Source organism: Etheostoma spectabile, unplaced genomic scaffold (genome assembly GCF_008692095.1).
Source record: "Etheostoma spectabile isolate EspeVRDwgs_2016 unplaced genomic scaffold, UIUC_Espe_1.0 scaffold00018594, whole genome shotgun sequence".
In the NCBI taxonomy this organism is placed as follows: domain Eukaryota; kingdom Metazoa; phylum Chordata; class Actinopteri; order Perciformes; family Percidae; genus Etheostoma; species Etheostoma spectabile.
In genome coordinates this window covers 93,467-108,693 of record NW_022604339.1, presented here as the reverse complement: position 1 = coordinate 108,693, position 15,227 = coordinate 93,467, and the positions used below count along the sequence as shown (strand labels likewise).

General features: G+C 40.4%; 1 long non-coding RNA gene across 1 annotated transcript; it reads right to left on the bottom strand.

Annotated features, from left to right (window-relative positions):
- Positions 1-289: 289 nt before the first annotated feature.
- LOC116681177 (uncharacterized) lies at positions 290-4,041 on the bottom strand. The gene is made up of 3 exons (XR_004329972.1): positions 3,954-4,041; positions 2,921-2,993; positions 290-463 (listed from the first exon to the last, which is right to left on the bottom strand). It is a non-coding gene; the product is annotated as an uncharacterized LOC116681177 (long non-coding RNA).
- Between the last annotated feature and the right edge of the window lie 11,186 nt (positions 4,042-15,227).

Below are 15,227 nucleotides of genomic sequence, written 5' to 3'. Positions count from 1 at the left end.
GTTTTTACCAGGCTTCCTTTGTGAGAGAGGCATCACAGATGTTCCAAACGTCGTTCAGTGTCACTTGTAACGAGTATTTTCCAGGATTTTACATATAGGTAGTGGAGCCGAAGCGAACACGTCCTCTCAGCAAGCCGCCATTACCGGTCCCCCCAGACTGTATACATTTAACTTTTATACTGAGTTAACCTTATTTACAAGTGTACATTGCAAATTAATTAAAAAAATTAATTTAGCTAGTAAGTAGTTTAGTTAGTTGTTAGCATTATTAGTTAAAACAGTAGAATATACATTAGTTTGGCTAGCAATACACAGTCATACTGGACACGGAGAAAGAGGTCTAGAGCAAGGGTTGAAGCTCAGTTAATTCAAGTTGCGGAGGGGAATCGTGTGACAGACCTTTGTGATGTTGAGGAGGCATATGAAGATGCGAGCGACTTCTATGAGATGGAGTGCCAAACACCTGCCGATGAGATGGAAGAGTTCTTTGATGCACATGAACCAGACACTGAACCAGACACAGAGTCAGACACAGAGTCAGACACAGAACAAGGCACTTTGCAGGAAAATTTGGCTGCATGGGCAGTTGAGCATAACATCACTCACAATGCACGGAATTCATTGCTTCAAACACTTGGACAGTACCATCCACTGTTACCAAGTGATGCCAGAACATTGCTTGGTACCCTGCGGTCCAGCAAGATTCTTGTCCAGGAAAAAGCTGGTGGCCAGTACCACCATTTTGGTATCCTGGGCCCAGTTTTTCAAAAAATGTAATCTGGATCAAATTGATCCGGATTTAGTAATCCTTTTTTTGCGATCCGTGATCACGTAATCCATCTTACTTTTGAGCCAGTTTTTCAAAGCAACATCAAATTGGATCAATCTGATCCGTATAGGAACTTTTCAGGATCACCAAATCTGGATAACCAGTGTTCAAACAGGATAGGAATTCACAATGTAGAACTATAGATATGTAAAGAGCAACAAGTAGAATGGCCAGTGTGGGGTCAATATAAGTTTATTTTGCAAGAACGAGCAAACAGGAAGTGCAACAAGTTAGTTAGACACTATTTCTGATTTGGATTTGTTTTGGATTTCAAAAATCAGTGATTGCCATTCTTTGCATTTTTTTGGTTATTCTGTAATCATTGCATGCATCACTAATAAATATTGTGATGAATATATAGGCCTATTTATATATATCAATTATTTAGAGAAGAAAATGTATTGTTTTTGGTCAATTTTGACAGCTGTTTGGGGGATAATTTTATGAGGCCAAACTCTTTGTACTTCGCTGTAGGCCTATACTGAAAGGCTGATTACGTTAAAGCCTACCTAATCACTGTAGCCTGACGGATGAACAAATAAATTAAAACCTTATGAATAAATAGGATATCTTGTAAGATACTGCATGATCCAAATATAGTATTATTTGATACATTGTTAAAGTTTTCATTACATTTTGGGCATGAAATCCACGCTGAGTCCACCCTTCTGATGGGATCAGTTTAATCCAGATTTTTTGGATCAAAGTGATCCAAATCCTACAAAAAGGTTCTGAAAAACCCAAACTAAAGGTTTGATCCAGATCAAAATCAAGATTAGATTATGTGATCTAATCCGATTGTGTAATCCGTTTTTTCTTTTGAAAAACCCATTTTCAACATTTGATCCAATCCGTTATCCAAAATCCTAGTGGATTACTTTTGAAAAACTGGGCCCTGGAGTCACTTTCAGTGGTGTTAAAGAAACACAAATGTCTGTTAGAGGATAGTTCTCTTGATCATGGCGGATTGATCAAAATGGCAGATTTTGAGATCAATGAACTTGAGATAGGTTTTGAGTTTGACGGGATCACACTCACGTTCAAGCTGGCAGCACTGGTGTGTGATGCTCCTGCCCGGGCTTTTGTTAAATGTGTCAAAGGTCACTCAGGATATCACGGGTGTGAGAAGTGCACAGAGGATGGTTTGTATGTAGAAAACCGGGTCACTTTTCCAAGAACAGACATGCCTGTAAGGACAGATCAAGACTTCTGTGACAGAAAAGATGAATCCCATCACCTAGGGACTTCCCCTCTTGAAAACACATCACTTGGGATGGTTTCCGGATTTCCCCTTGACTACATGCATCTTGTCTGCCTGGGTGTCATGCGCCGCCTACTTCTCCTGTGGATCAAGGGTCCCCTTACGTGTAGGCTGCCTACATTTCTAGTAAACAAACTCTCACAGAGGCTTGTGGAAGCTCGTCATATGGTTCCCATTGAGTTTGCCCGCAGACCTAGGACAGTGGCAGAGATTGATCGGTGGAAGGCAACAGAGTTTAGACAGTTTTTACTGTATACTGGTCCAGTGATTCTGAAAGACATCGTAAGCTCTGCTGTATACCACAACTTTCTGTTACTTTTCATTGGTATCCACATTTTGTCCTGCAAAGCCCTGGTTGATGACTACTTGGACTATGCAAATGACATACTTACTCTCTTTGTCAAGCACTTTGGAGAGCTGTATGGTGCCAAGTATCTTTCCTACAATGTTCCCAATCTTGTGCATCTGGCACAGGATGTCAGAAACCATGGTGTTCTGGACAGATTTAGTGCTTTCAGGTATGAAAATGCATTGTACAAGCTCAAAAAGCTCGTTAGAAAGCCCACATGTCCATTAGCTCAAATCGTGAAGAGACTTTCTGAGGGGCAGAAATCCTGTTCACCTAAGGAAATCTTTGAGCTCAGAAAGCCACACACTGCAGGTCCCCTTATGCCATTGTTTCCCAGTGCCACACAGTACAGGGAGCTGAAGATGAAGACATTTACCATTAAACTTAATAGAGCCAACAGTCACATTTTTATAAATGGTCAGGTTGCAAGGGTAAAGAACATATTTTCTGTTGGGAGTGAGGTGCACATTGCATATAGTACCTTTATGCATCAGGATTCTTTCTTTGAGTACCCGTTGTCCTCCACCACATATGGCATCCACTTGTTAGATGGCCTGTCGAGCACAGTCAGATATTGTAAGTCAGACCTGATAGGACAGAAGTCATTCCTTGTTCAGCATGGGCGGAAATTTGTTGCCATCCCTCTGTTACACAAAGATGAAATGCTCTTCACATGCAGCTCCAGCCTAAGATCCCTCAGTTGTTCTATGCCATGAAAACAATGTCTCTATTTCTCCTCCTAACTCAACTGGGCTGTAAAAGCTACTGTCTTTGTTTGCTGGTATTCACCTGTTCTATATGACAAATGTGAAAAAGTTCTTAGTCTCTCCCCTAAACACAATTTGGTGCATCCTTAAATCGCTCGGCTTTTTGCAGCAACATTGTATGATTTCTCACTTGCTTTAAAGTCAGCCATAAAAATCCCTTTTACATGGAGTGGTATTGCTAAGCTGTATTAATTGGCTTGCTTGTCTGGCCACTATAGTTTAATTGCAGTTTTGGACTTTAGCTGTTAAAACTTAGTATAGCACTTGCTATAGTGCATTTATGACTGATGTGCCCTTCACGCCCACACCAGTAACACTTCATTCTGCGCCCCTCACATGGGCACTTGCACTTACTTGCATGTCTCTTCTCCTCTGCGTTCTGAGTCAAGTTCTCTCTTTGCAGCTTATTGTTCTGCTGCCTCTGTTGTCTGATTTTTCAAAATCATCCTCACATGCACAAAACTGTTCATAGTTCTGTTGTGCTTTCTGTCTAAACACATCTCTGATTTTATATTATTATAACATTATTTTATATAAAAATACAAGACCATTATAGTACAGAAATGTGTAAAAAATATATATATATATATATATATATATATATATATATATATATATATATATATATATATATATAGAGAGAGAGAGAGAGAGAGAGAGAGAATTATATAAAATGTTTTTGGGGCTTTTCTTTTTTTGTGGGACTGGATTCTTTTTTGTCTTTGTTTCTAATTACAGAAAATGTACCTGATTGTCGAGTTTGAGGAGCATTTGGAGACGGCTCCCATTGCTAGTAACTGGATGGAGGATGGCCAAGCCTGGTGGCCTCCGTACATTGACAGGACAAGACTAATTAAAAGTGTCAAAAAAATGAAGCCTCCACAGCCAGACAAAGGCTGGGTCCGACACCGGGTCAGAGTCCTGTACTAAACTGGTAATAACTATAAGAAAGATCAGTATATAAAAATAAAAATATTTGGCCTAAATGACATGATAGGAAATAAGCTTTTTTTTCCACCTCAGATTCTTTTGACAATATAATGACAAAGTGGAAGCGGTCTTGTGACACTTCGGACCTAAATACGGACACAGAGCCCTCAAAGAGGCAATCTAAGTATGTTTGGCATTATTATAAACACGTCAACTTATTGGGACTTAAGCTTATTCACCGTTTCCCCCAGAGCTCGAGAAGTTCATACATACTCTACTCATCTCATGGAGCTAGCCTACCGTTCAGAATAAATGACAAAATAACGTCAACATTTTCCTATTTACATGTTGTGATTTGTGAAGTTACAGCGTATACATTTAACAAGGTCATATGAGACACAGCCATCTTCTAACCGTATATAAACTGGGAAGTATAGTCTCAGAAAGGCAAAGCACTGCTACTTCTGCTACTTGGGCAGAGTGATATGCTCGCAGCACCTGTGAAGCCCCGAGCAGAGAGTAGCATTGCTTCGCTTTTATGAGAATATAGTTCCCAGTTTATATACGGTTAGAAGATGGCTGTGTCTTGTTTTTTGTACACATTAAGTCCCAATAAGTTGGCGTGTTTCTTTAAACATTGTGTATTACCTTGCCATGAATCGCTTGAGAAAAAAATTTCTGTTGCAGAAAAAACCCTCGGTACTCTTTGTCCGAAGAGCTTTCTGACTCAGCGCCCAATCCCCCTAAGCCAAGACAAAAAAAGGCCACGAGGGCTCTGCCACCAGCACCAACTCCACCACCACCACCGCTCCTTCGGGAGAAAACACAGAGAGGTAACAATGAAAAAGTTAAATGGTTATTTTTTTTAAAGGTATACAGTATTACATACAGTAAATGTGTACTATCCAACTTTTAATGTTTGAGTTACAATAAAGTCTACTAACCAATACTGTTTTTTCTTTAAGCAATGGTTCAGCTTGGAGCAGGCCAGGATGAGGCGGGCCACAATCCTCCACCAATGCCCTGTGGTAAGCAGTCTGATACAGTATTAATAGAAAAGCTTTATTTAACAGTAGCAGAAGTATTTGTAGTACATGTAGCCCCTGCTACCACCAGAAATAAGTACACTGTACAATGAACAAAAAAATTAGGCAACAACTCTAAGATAAAGTCTTCATCGTTTGGCATGCAGACTGATTTGTGTGACCACAGTTGCACAACACAGCTCAAATTTTCAACACCGAGCAGTTAAACCCCATGCGAGTACTTAGTTACCTTGACACATCATCTTGGCTACATTACAGATGACTTACCCACTGTCATCTCATCTGCCATGGCTCCATGGACCAGTTGGACAGATGAGACTGCCCATGACCTCCTGCCCATGCCGAGTGGTAAGCTCTGTGAAAACAACGACTATGGTTATTTTAAGCTTTGGAATACAAAAAAATTGTCTTAGCAAAATGATTCATGTTGTCAAAACAATGGGGCGGCCATTAGCTCACACAGTAAGAGCATTTTCCCCATGTTGGCTAAGTCCTGCAGCAGCCCGGGTTCAACTCCGACCTGCGGCCCTTTGCTGCGTGGCCTCCTGTTTTCGTTAGCATCCCAATTAATATCAGTTAGCTAGCTAGCTAGATTGCGCCTTGCTTACCAAGCTAGCGGGCTAACTAGTGTTATATATGTATGTATGTATATATGTTATATATAGTGTTAATAATGTTAATAATGTTATGCAGACCGTAAACATATTAAAATATATTTAATGTTACAGTCGAATACAGTAGGTATGCACAACGGTTTCGCCGGTTATGCAAATGCAAATTCATAAACCCTATTCGTACGTGATTATAATTATTTTGGGACCGCGTGTGATTTAGAAATAACCCCTCACATCTGAGTTTTGTGTGGCGCATTCTCACAGGACAAGCGGAGAGACTGCCTTTACTTGAATAGGCAACGTTACCCAGAGGTGCCCAAAGGATATGCACATAACCCTCCCCGCCGCCAGAAAGTCTGTTCTATTGTAAATTTACTTTACTGTTCTATCTTGGAAAATCTTTAGTTCTCTTAAAGCACCAGGTTCAATATTAGAGCGTAACTATGTAAGATATTTTCATTTCTCAACTGAAGCGTATAGGTTCCAGCTGCCTCTCATCTACCACAGTCAACCTCTGCTTTCAATACCGGGTGAGTCCTCCACTCTGCATCAGATCACAGTCAAGACACCACAGTTAGTCTCGATCATGACAAACCTTGTTATCAAAGACCATCTTGTAATCAATACAGTGTCGCTTGCTTTATGCATGTTTATATGTGTTTGTCAACCCAATAAAAAATTTTATGTAACTATTGGTAATATATACAGTTAATGTTGTGATTTGCAGATGAGCAGATTGATAGAGAGCTTTTATCTTTTGGACGGAAACAGTTTGAACTCCCTGATACCTCTCCTTGGGCCGCGGCTAAAATTTCAGCCCCCAGGTCTCCACAAATGGGTTACGTGTGCTTCAAGTGTAGAAGCTCTTTAGGCAATGACATAAGACATCTTTTTGGCCATCTGAGAGTGATACATGATGTATACTCCACGTCAACATATTTCCAATGCGCTCAAGTTGGGTGCCATCGCTCATTTAATCACATGAGATTGTTTAGGGGACACCTACTGGGCCATGCTGTTGAGTTTAAAGTTGAAACAGAGGAAGAATATTCTTCAGTGCAGCCATCCCCTGTCCCTTCTACCGCTCCACCAACCCCCTACACCCCCTCATTGCCTCCTCCCCCCCCTATTTTGTTCCAACACCCCCTCCTCACTCCCTCAGCCCTCCTGCAGTCAGCCCTCTCCCCCCACCACCACTACAGCACATTTCCCCTCCCCCCACTGACACTTCAAGCTCCCCCCCTGCTTTACATTCACACCTGGCCAGGTGAAGAGACAGCTGGAGAGGCTACACCAGCGCAAGGCTGCTGGCCCGGACGGCATCAGCCCCAGGGTCCTGAAGACCTGCGCCAGTCAGCTGTCTGGTGTTCTCCAGTACCTCTTCAACCTGAGCCTGAGCCTGCAGAGGGTGCCGCTGTTGTGGAAGACGTCCTGCCTTGTCCCGGTCCCCAAGAAGTCGACTCCATCTGGCCTTAAGGACTACCGCCCAGTGGCTCTCACATCTCATGTGATGAAGGTGCTGGAGAGGCTGGTCTTGGCCTACCTGAGGCCGCAGGTGAGTTCTTCTCTGGACCCTCTACAGTTTGCCTACCAGCCTCGACTGGGAGTGGATGACGCTGTCATCTATCTTCTGCAGCGAGCTCATTTGCACCTGGATGGTGGTGGCGGCACTGTAAGAATCACATTTTTTGATTTCTCCAGTGCATTCAACACCATCCAGCCTCAGCTACTTGGTGAGAAGCTGCGGGTGATGGGTGTCGGTGCGTCCATAGTCTCCTGGATCACTGACTACCTGACAGACAGACCACAGTTCGTACGCCTGGACCGTGTTCTGTCTGATGTGGTGGTGAGTGGGACGGGGGCCCCACAGGGGACTGTGCTGTCTCCTTTTCTATTCACCTTATACACCTCAGACTTCCAGTACAACTCAGAGTCATGTCACCTACAGAAGTTTTCTGATGACTCTGCAGTTGTTGGGTGTATAAGGGATGGACAGGAGGGGGAGTACAGGGCACTGGTGGGTGACTTTGTGGAGTGGTCTGGTAAGAACCACCTGCTGCTGAACGTGGATAAGACCAGAGAGGTGGTGATCGACTTCAGGAGGAAGGGAACGGCTCCGCAGCCCCTATGCATTCTGGGAAGTGACGTGGACATGGTGGAGGATTACAGATACCTGGGTGTCAACATCGACAGCAGGCTGAACTGGAAGGTCAACAGCACTGCTGTTTACAAGAAGGGGATGAGCAGACTCTATTTCCTGAGGAAGCTGAGATCCTTCAACGTGTGCAGCAGGATGTTGGAGACCTTCTACCAGTCTGTTGTGGCCAGTGCTCTGTTCTCCTCCGTCATCTGCTGGGGCAGCAGCATCGGAGCCAGCGATACAAACAGACTGAACAAACTGATCAGGAAGGCTGGCTCCGTGATCGGCTGCAAACAGGACACATTTGAAGCTGTGGTGGAGAGGAGGTCGCTGAACAAACTGTTATCTATCATGGATAACCCTGACCACCCTCTCCACCCCACACTGGTCCAACAGAGGAGCAGCTTCTCAAAGAGGCTCCGACAGTTTAAATGCCGCACGGACCGCTACAGGAAATCATTCCTACCTCAGACAATAAAACTCTTCAACACGTCATCCCTGGGGGGTAGATGAGACTCTGAGACACACAATACTACAATAAGGGCAACCGGCACGACTGGGTCATATTTACAAAAAGCTGCACATTTTTTTTTTTTTTTGTTTTGTTTTTTCCCATCTTGTATATACTTAAATATTTGTTCTTACATTCTTATATTTTTATTCTTATATTTTGTTATTATAATTATAATTATTTCATGTATATTGTATGTATGTATATTTTGTGTGCTGCTGTAACACTGTAATTTCCCATTTTTTTGGGATCAATAAATATCTATCTATCTATCTATCTATCTTCAGTTGAACTTCCTGACAAGTCAAAGTGATGTGGATCTGTCAACCTTTTTTTTTTAGAGAGGTACCAAACCTGTACCAAACAAAGATTATTTTTTTTTTAGACTGTAGGATACAATTCGTCGGGACATCTCTATAGCACCACAATACTTTATTTTACAACGATTTGACACATATTTTCCCTTTAACAAATATTGCGCCCCCCTGCGATTCGGATGTTGCACTGGTTCATGTTACGATTTCCATAAAATTGCGATTAATTGCGCAGCCCTAGTCCCATTGTCGTCCTCTAGTTCACAGTTTAGTCAGCTTTGTAGAGCTGGTGCCAACTAAATCAGCCCAGCATAGTTGAATGGGCCTTTTATGAATTCACACAAAAAAATTGTCCAAGTCTATGCTGCATGGGTTAGTTACAAATATGTTTAATATTGCATGCATTTTGTTTTATTGCATTTTTATTATTTTTTACAGACAAACAAGGCGATATAGCCTTGCAGCTGCTGACGGTTCTACTCCCAGATGCACCTTACAGACCGGGGACAAGAGTTGTCCGTCCAAGCAGGGCCTTCATCAATGTCCAGCCTGTGAGTTCAGACCGTCACTTTTAAAAACCTTCACATCCAAAGCAGCATTTACTGTTTTCATATCCAGTAATGTGATTATTGAATATCAGCTCATATAATGGGGTTCTATATCAGATTAATCAAGTGTCCTTGCGTTCTGTTTCATTTTGATATGTCTTTTATTCTTGAAATCTAGGACTAGGCAAAGGCTAGGCTCCCTAGGCTTGTTAAGAATATTATATTTGTATTTATTCTTTTTTTTTTTTCTTTCTTTCAGATTGCTACCAACATGGCAGAGTACCTGATGAGATCCAGCACAGAGCCCCCATACATTCTAATGCTGGGGGAAGGACATCAGTGTTCACAAGCTTTTTTCATTGTGAATGGGGGGGGGGCCTTGGAGCAGCCGTCTCTTTGGCTGCTGTGGACGTCTGTCTCATGGCGTTCTTGGTCTTCTATGTCGGTTATCCAAAACTTTGTGCTAAAGTTTGGGAGTTCATCCAGACAACCGTGTTTCAGAGACCAGGACATGAATCTAACGCTGTCAAATTAATGCGAGCTCAGTTAGCTACTATGCAGTTTTTTAATTTCTATGTAGGCTATGTCACACGGTTGAGTTAAAGGGCCCATATTCTGCACTGAAGACAGAGGACATTCAGGAACCAGATCTCACTCAGACACCATGGATGGTTTTTATTGTGTGTGTGTGTGTGTGTGTGTGTGTGTGTGTGTGTGTGTGTGTGTACCAGAGACACAAATAACCCCCAAATCCCAGAAAAAAGAGATTGTTTTTTGGGCGCTTTAACATTTAACAGTTGGTTTGAAAGTTCAATGCATGAAGTTTAAGAAATTGTGACTTTTTGTCCGTTTAGTGATGTAATAAGTGACGCATCACATGTTTTAAATCAAGAATGTAAAATTACTTTTGTATTCTTTTATACTATTTGTAATGTTAACTGAAATTAATTGTAATGTTTATTTTGTCTAAAGTAAATATATTTGGCTTGAAGCAATAAAACAAAATGCTGGGATGTTTTTGATTATTTCATAATATCATCAATACATTTCTTAACGTGAAAATCAAGTGAAAAAAAAAATACAGATAACCCAGAAAATGGGTTGTATTTTTCTAACCCATTTTTGGTCGTTTTAATCCAACAACATGGTTATTTTAACCAGTTGTTGGGTATAAAATATAACCCAGCATGCCAAGCCATAACCCAACCCTGCTGGGTCAAAACAACCCAGCGATGGATCGGTCCATATTTGACCCAGCACTGGGTTACCAATATGACCCAAGTTGGGTTATTTTTAACCCAGCAGTTTTAAGAGTGTGTTGACTTATTTGTGCATTTGCCTGTTACTATCCTTTCTCTTGTGCCTCAGCTGCCATTGGAACCTGACTCCTGCTTCACTCCTGCCATCCACTGGACCCCCCACCACTAGCCGGCTTACTGTCCTCCTCTGACGGACTCGCGCCTTCCTGGAAACCACCAGACCTGTTCACCCGGGAAACCTGAACGTGCTTTTCCCCCTCAAAAATCTAGACTTGATACTTGAGTACTTTAAATAAACCTGTTAATTCACACTCCTGTCTCTGTGTTCTGTCTACATTTGGGTCCTGTTCCTAATAGTTACCACTTCAGAAGTACAGTAAGTACATCATTTATATGTTGTATGTATATTTTATTGTATTTAAACTGTTAGACTTTGATCTTGACATTGCATGTCCTTGTATGGTTTAGTTTTACTCTAAAAATCTGCATTTGATTTTATCATTAGATTGAATACGTTTTTTTTCCTTTGCAATTTGTGATCATACTTGTTATGAATTTACAATAACCCTACACAAATTGAACAGCACCTAGTGCATTTCCAATTACACTTGACTTAATTACAAATTCATGTCTTCTTGTATGACTACAATACTGTATGTCCCTATAGTCACTTCAGAAAAACAACAAAAGTATTTCTAAAAAGACCTTTTATTGCACATTAAATAGTGCAGTTCACCTTTTACAATCCAATGTAAGTTCCACACATAAAACACTGCTGTGGGTTAAGGTAAAGGCAAACTTGCCATCTTGGCTCTCAGCAATCCTATTTCTGAAAGAAAGAATCACAATTTCCGTTTAAGCCCCTTATGTTAAATATCTATGCACACTAGCATGCAACTGTACTTTATTAATTAGCTAGGAGAATACACATGAATCAACAACAGTCCATTGTTCTTTATTGTAACTGTAACTTAGTTAAATTAGCTTATTTCCGCTAACATTAGCTCTTAACAGCATGTCAAGGTTAAATACACCAACTTTAGACTGATAGGGCAAACAGTAGCACGACATTATTGGTGCATTATGGTTTTTACAGTTAGCTAAACGTTATAAGAAACTTAGTTATACATGTGTTAATAGTTAGCGTTAAATAGTGATAAGCATTACCAATCACCATTTCGCATTTTGCTGACACTACGTTTAAATTTAGAACAGTAAACTTTGATTTGCAGAAAATGAAGGTTAGCATGTTTTACCATAGCTAGCTAAGTGGCAAGCTAACGTTACAGACAATTTACATGGTAACTTCAGATACATTTACTTTACAATGTGACTCCTCTTATTTGTACTAACTATGGGATAAAGATATACTTAAAACCTAGCAAAGCTACATCTTACCTTGAATTATGTAGGCTAGCTTTCAGCAGCAGTTGCATCCACATTGCCAGTGAAAGTGGTTAGCTGAAGTAACGGTAGAGCAGCGTTGCTAACTCTCAGCTAACGTCAGTCAGATCCCGCCCATAGACTCTATATCCCGCCCACCGGTCTGTGGCTCCTCTCTCACTCCGCCCTCTCGTCTAAAATCATCACATCCACAACCAGGATGGCTGCACCCATAAACGCAAACTTGACAACTCATATCAGATCTCTACAGACTGATGGGTGACGTCACACACGCTCTGTCCATTAATATTATTATTATAGTCTATGGTTAGTCATGACGGTTACAGAAACATTCAAAATTAGACATTCACATAAAATTAAATATCAGTGTAATACTGCAGCTTGACTCTTTGTCAAATAGAGAGGAAACATGAAACAACACATCAGGATTCTCTTATTGGCGGAGCGTAAGTCATTGGCCCTGAAAGCTGTAACGTATATCACAAGCTAAAAGACTAGCAAACAGCTGCTGGAGCTCGGTTACTTCTGCTGGTTTATAGTTAGTTCACTGTCTCAGGGAAATAGAGAAAGGGATGCATTTCTGCACTAATTGTATGTTTTTTTAACGTTAACGGAATTAATTACCATAGAGAAGTAACGTTAGTAAACCTGTTATTGTTGTTTTGTTGTCTAATCAGCTGCCATCTACTGAAAGCAGCATGACAAGATAAACAACGGTAATGTTACTTAAGTATTCTAAAACATTTAGCTAAGTTAGAGCGTATAGACATGCTAGCGGACTGTTAACCGGATAGTAGCTAGCTGTCATGAAGTAGCTAACGTTAGTAGGCTACTATAGGTTAAGGAGCGTTGCCAACACGTGCACACAAAATACATGAAAACGTGACTAATCTGCAAAATCTGCAATCTGCGAAAAACGGTGCAAAATTCCTCATAGACTTTAATGGGAAATCTTAGGGAAATCAACATCGCTCAAAACAACACCTCCATGCTGCATCGCCATACTTTAACGTAGAAACATAGTTACAAATTGAAACTGAAGACAGGACTTTGGTGTTTATTGGGCTGAATGGGCATTCAGATATCAAGCACGGTTTCTCCCAAATCACACTTTTCCAACCATCACTACTTTGGTGTTGGTAGAAATCAACGCACACTTTACCAATTTCCACGTGGACATATGTTGGCTTTATAGACGCTAAAAGTACTGTTTTTTAAATGGAGGCTTGTTGGTTTAGTGCTAGGTTCGTCATAGCTGTTTCTGGGAAATAGAAAGGTCTTAAATAGGTTGTTACAAGGTCTTTCTCTGAAGGGATAAGACACTTAACACTTCACCTTTAAAACAAATTAAAATTTTTGCAAAACTGGGGTGTTTTATTTATATATATTTTGCTCAGGCAGGCATCGCTAAACCCACCAGACTCCATTCCACTCTCATTTTAGCATTGTATTACACACTTCATTCAAACTGGACAGAAACCAAATAAAACTATGAAAAGCTTTTTTTGGTCTTCTCTACACTTTTCTAACCATCACAACTCTAGTGTTAGTGGAAATAAACACATGCGTTACTCATTTACATATGAACATATGTTTACTCTATACACGCCAAAAGTACTGTTTTTTTTAAATGGAGTCTGGTGGATGTTTTTATTATTTATCAGTCATTTAAACCAGAAATGCAGTCGATACACATGCTTGCTCTGCAGATAGTTTATGAATCAACATGTATGCATTTGGCTTGCCGTCTGCCTACAGCGTAGCTCTTCTGCAGCCCGTCATGGCGTTCATAATTTGTGCGATTAGAGTGGGACGTCACTTCCAAAGGGTCTATACATATAGTGCAGTTTGATATATTTATGCTGTATATTTTTAAATTAGTGAGATATTTAAAGAAAAAAAAAGTTACCAAAAATAATCTGTTATATTAAAATGATTTTATCTTAACAAAACGTTTCAAAAAAAGAAACCACTCAAACTTGGTTATTCAGTTAGTGTTTAAATTTTAAGGTTAATGTTAAGGAAATTAATTTGTAACGTTACAGAAACGATCATCTTCTAGTCTGCCCTTTGCTAGATATTTGCTTGGCAACAGTCCCCACCAATCAGAGACGTTGCTTTAACACACACACACACACACACACACACAGACCATCAGCCATCAGACTTGTACATATTATTACTATTTTATTGAATTGTATTTTATTGTTATTTATAGCATCTTATTTATACAGCTTATTTATAGCATATTCTATTTGAAGATATACCTTCTTCATATTTTTAAATTGTAGATGGGAATTTGTGATTAGCCTCGGTTCCAGGAGCTGACTTGTTGTAGCCCAATGTAACTAACAGAGTGCCTATCCATTACATGTAACCAAACAACTTAACATTGACATTATATCACATCTGGTGACAGGACCCTCTAAACTGTGACAACCTCACTAGTCACTTCACTAAGTTGTACATTAGATATAACTTACCTGTCCAACGTTGGTGAGTGGGCCGAGCCTTGAACTGGTCTCATTTGGTCGGCTGACACCTGTATGGATGCACTTGCTCACAGGGGTCACCTGTAGAAGCAGAAGATAGAGACAAAAGGACAATAAAGAGAAAGTCCTAGAGAGGATATTTGAAATCTGAATTTTAAAAAAAAGACAGTAAGCACTGATAGAAAGACTTTGGAGCCATTTTGTCATCAAGGCCCTGTAAAAAGGAAAAAATACATAACATACTGCAGACCGTGGAGCATGAAAACTATACTCTGATGAATATAGCATTTAATGACTTCTTTGTTTTTGTTCTACCAGTCTGTAATGGTCAATGTCATCTCTGCTATGGTGTGCTGGGTATGTAGCATCAGAGCTGGTGGTGCTAACAAAAGCTATATAAATCATGTTCCACCTGCTGAAGCTAGATGAAAAATCTACTGGATTTTGGTGAAATGTGAAATGTTCTATGGTTAAAGCATTTGTCATGAGAACTATCAATTTCACAAAGTCAAATTTTGACCACCTTGCATCTCCATGGCCAGTCTGAGTCACCATAATCATAGGTAATCTCCTCTCCTGGATTTATGTCTCCAACTGCAAACAAGCAGAGATGGGGCTTCCCTTGCATAGCAATGTACTTCATCTTGGCATTAGGGTTTATATGGTCGTCATTTACAAGTTTGCCAAACGATCCATCCTTTTTTGCTGCATCAACACTACAATCACACAAGTTACATTTTCTAAACAATCAGTTTTTATACTA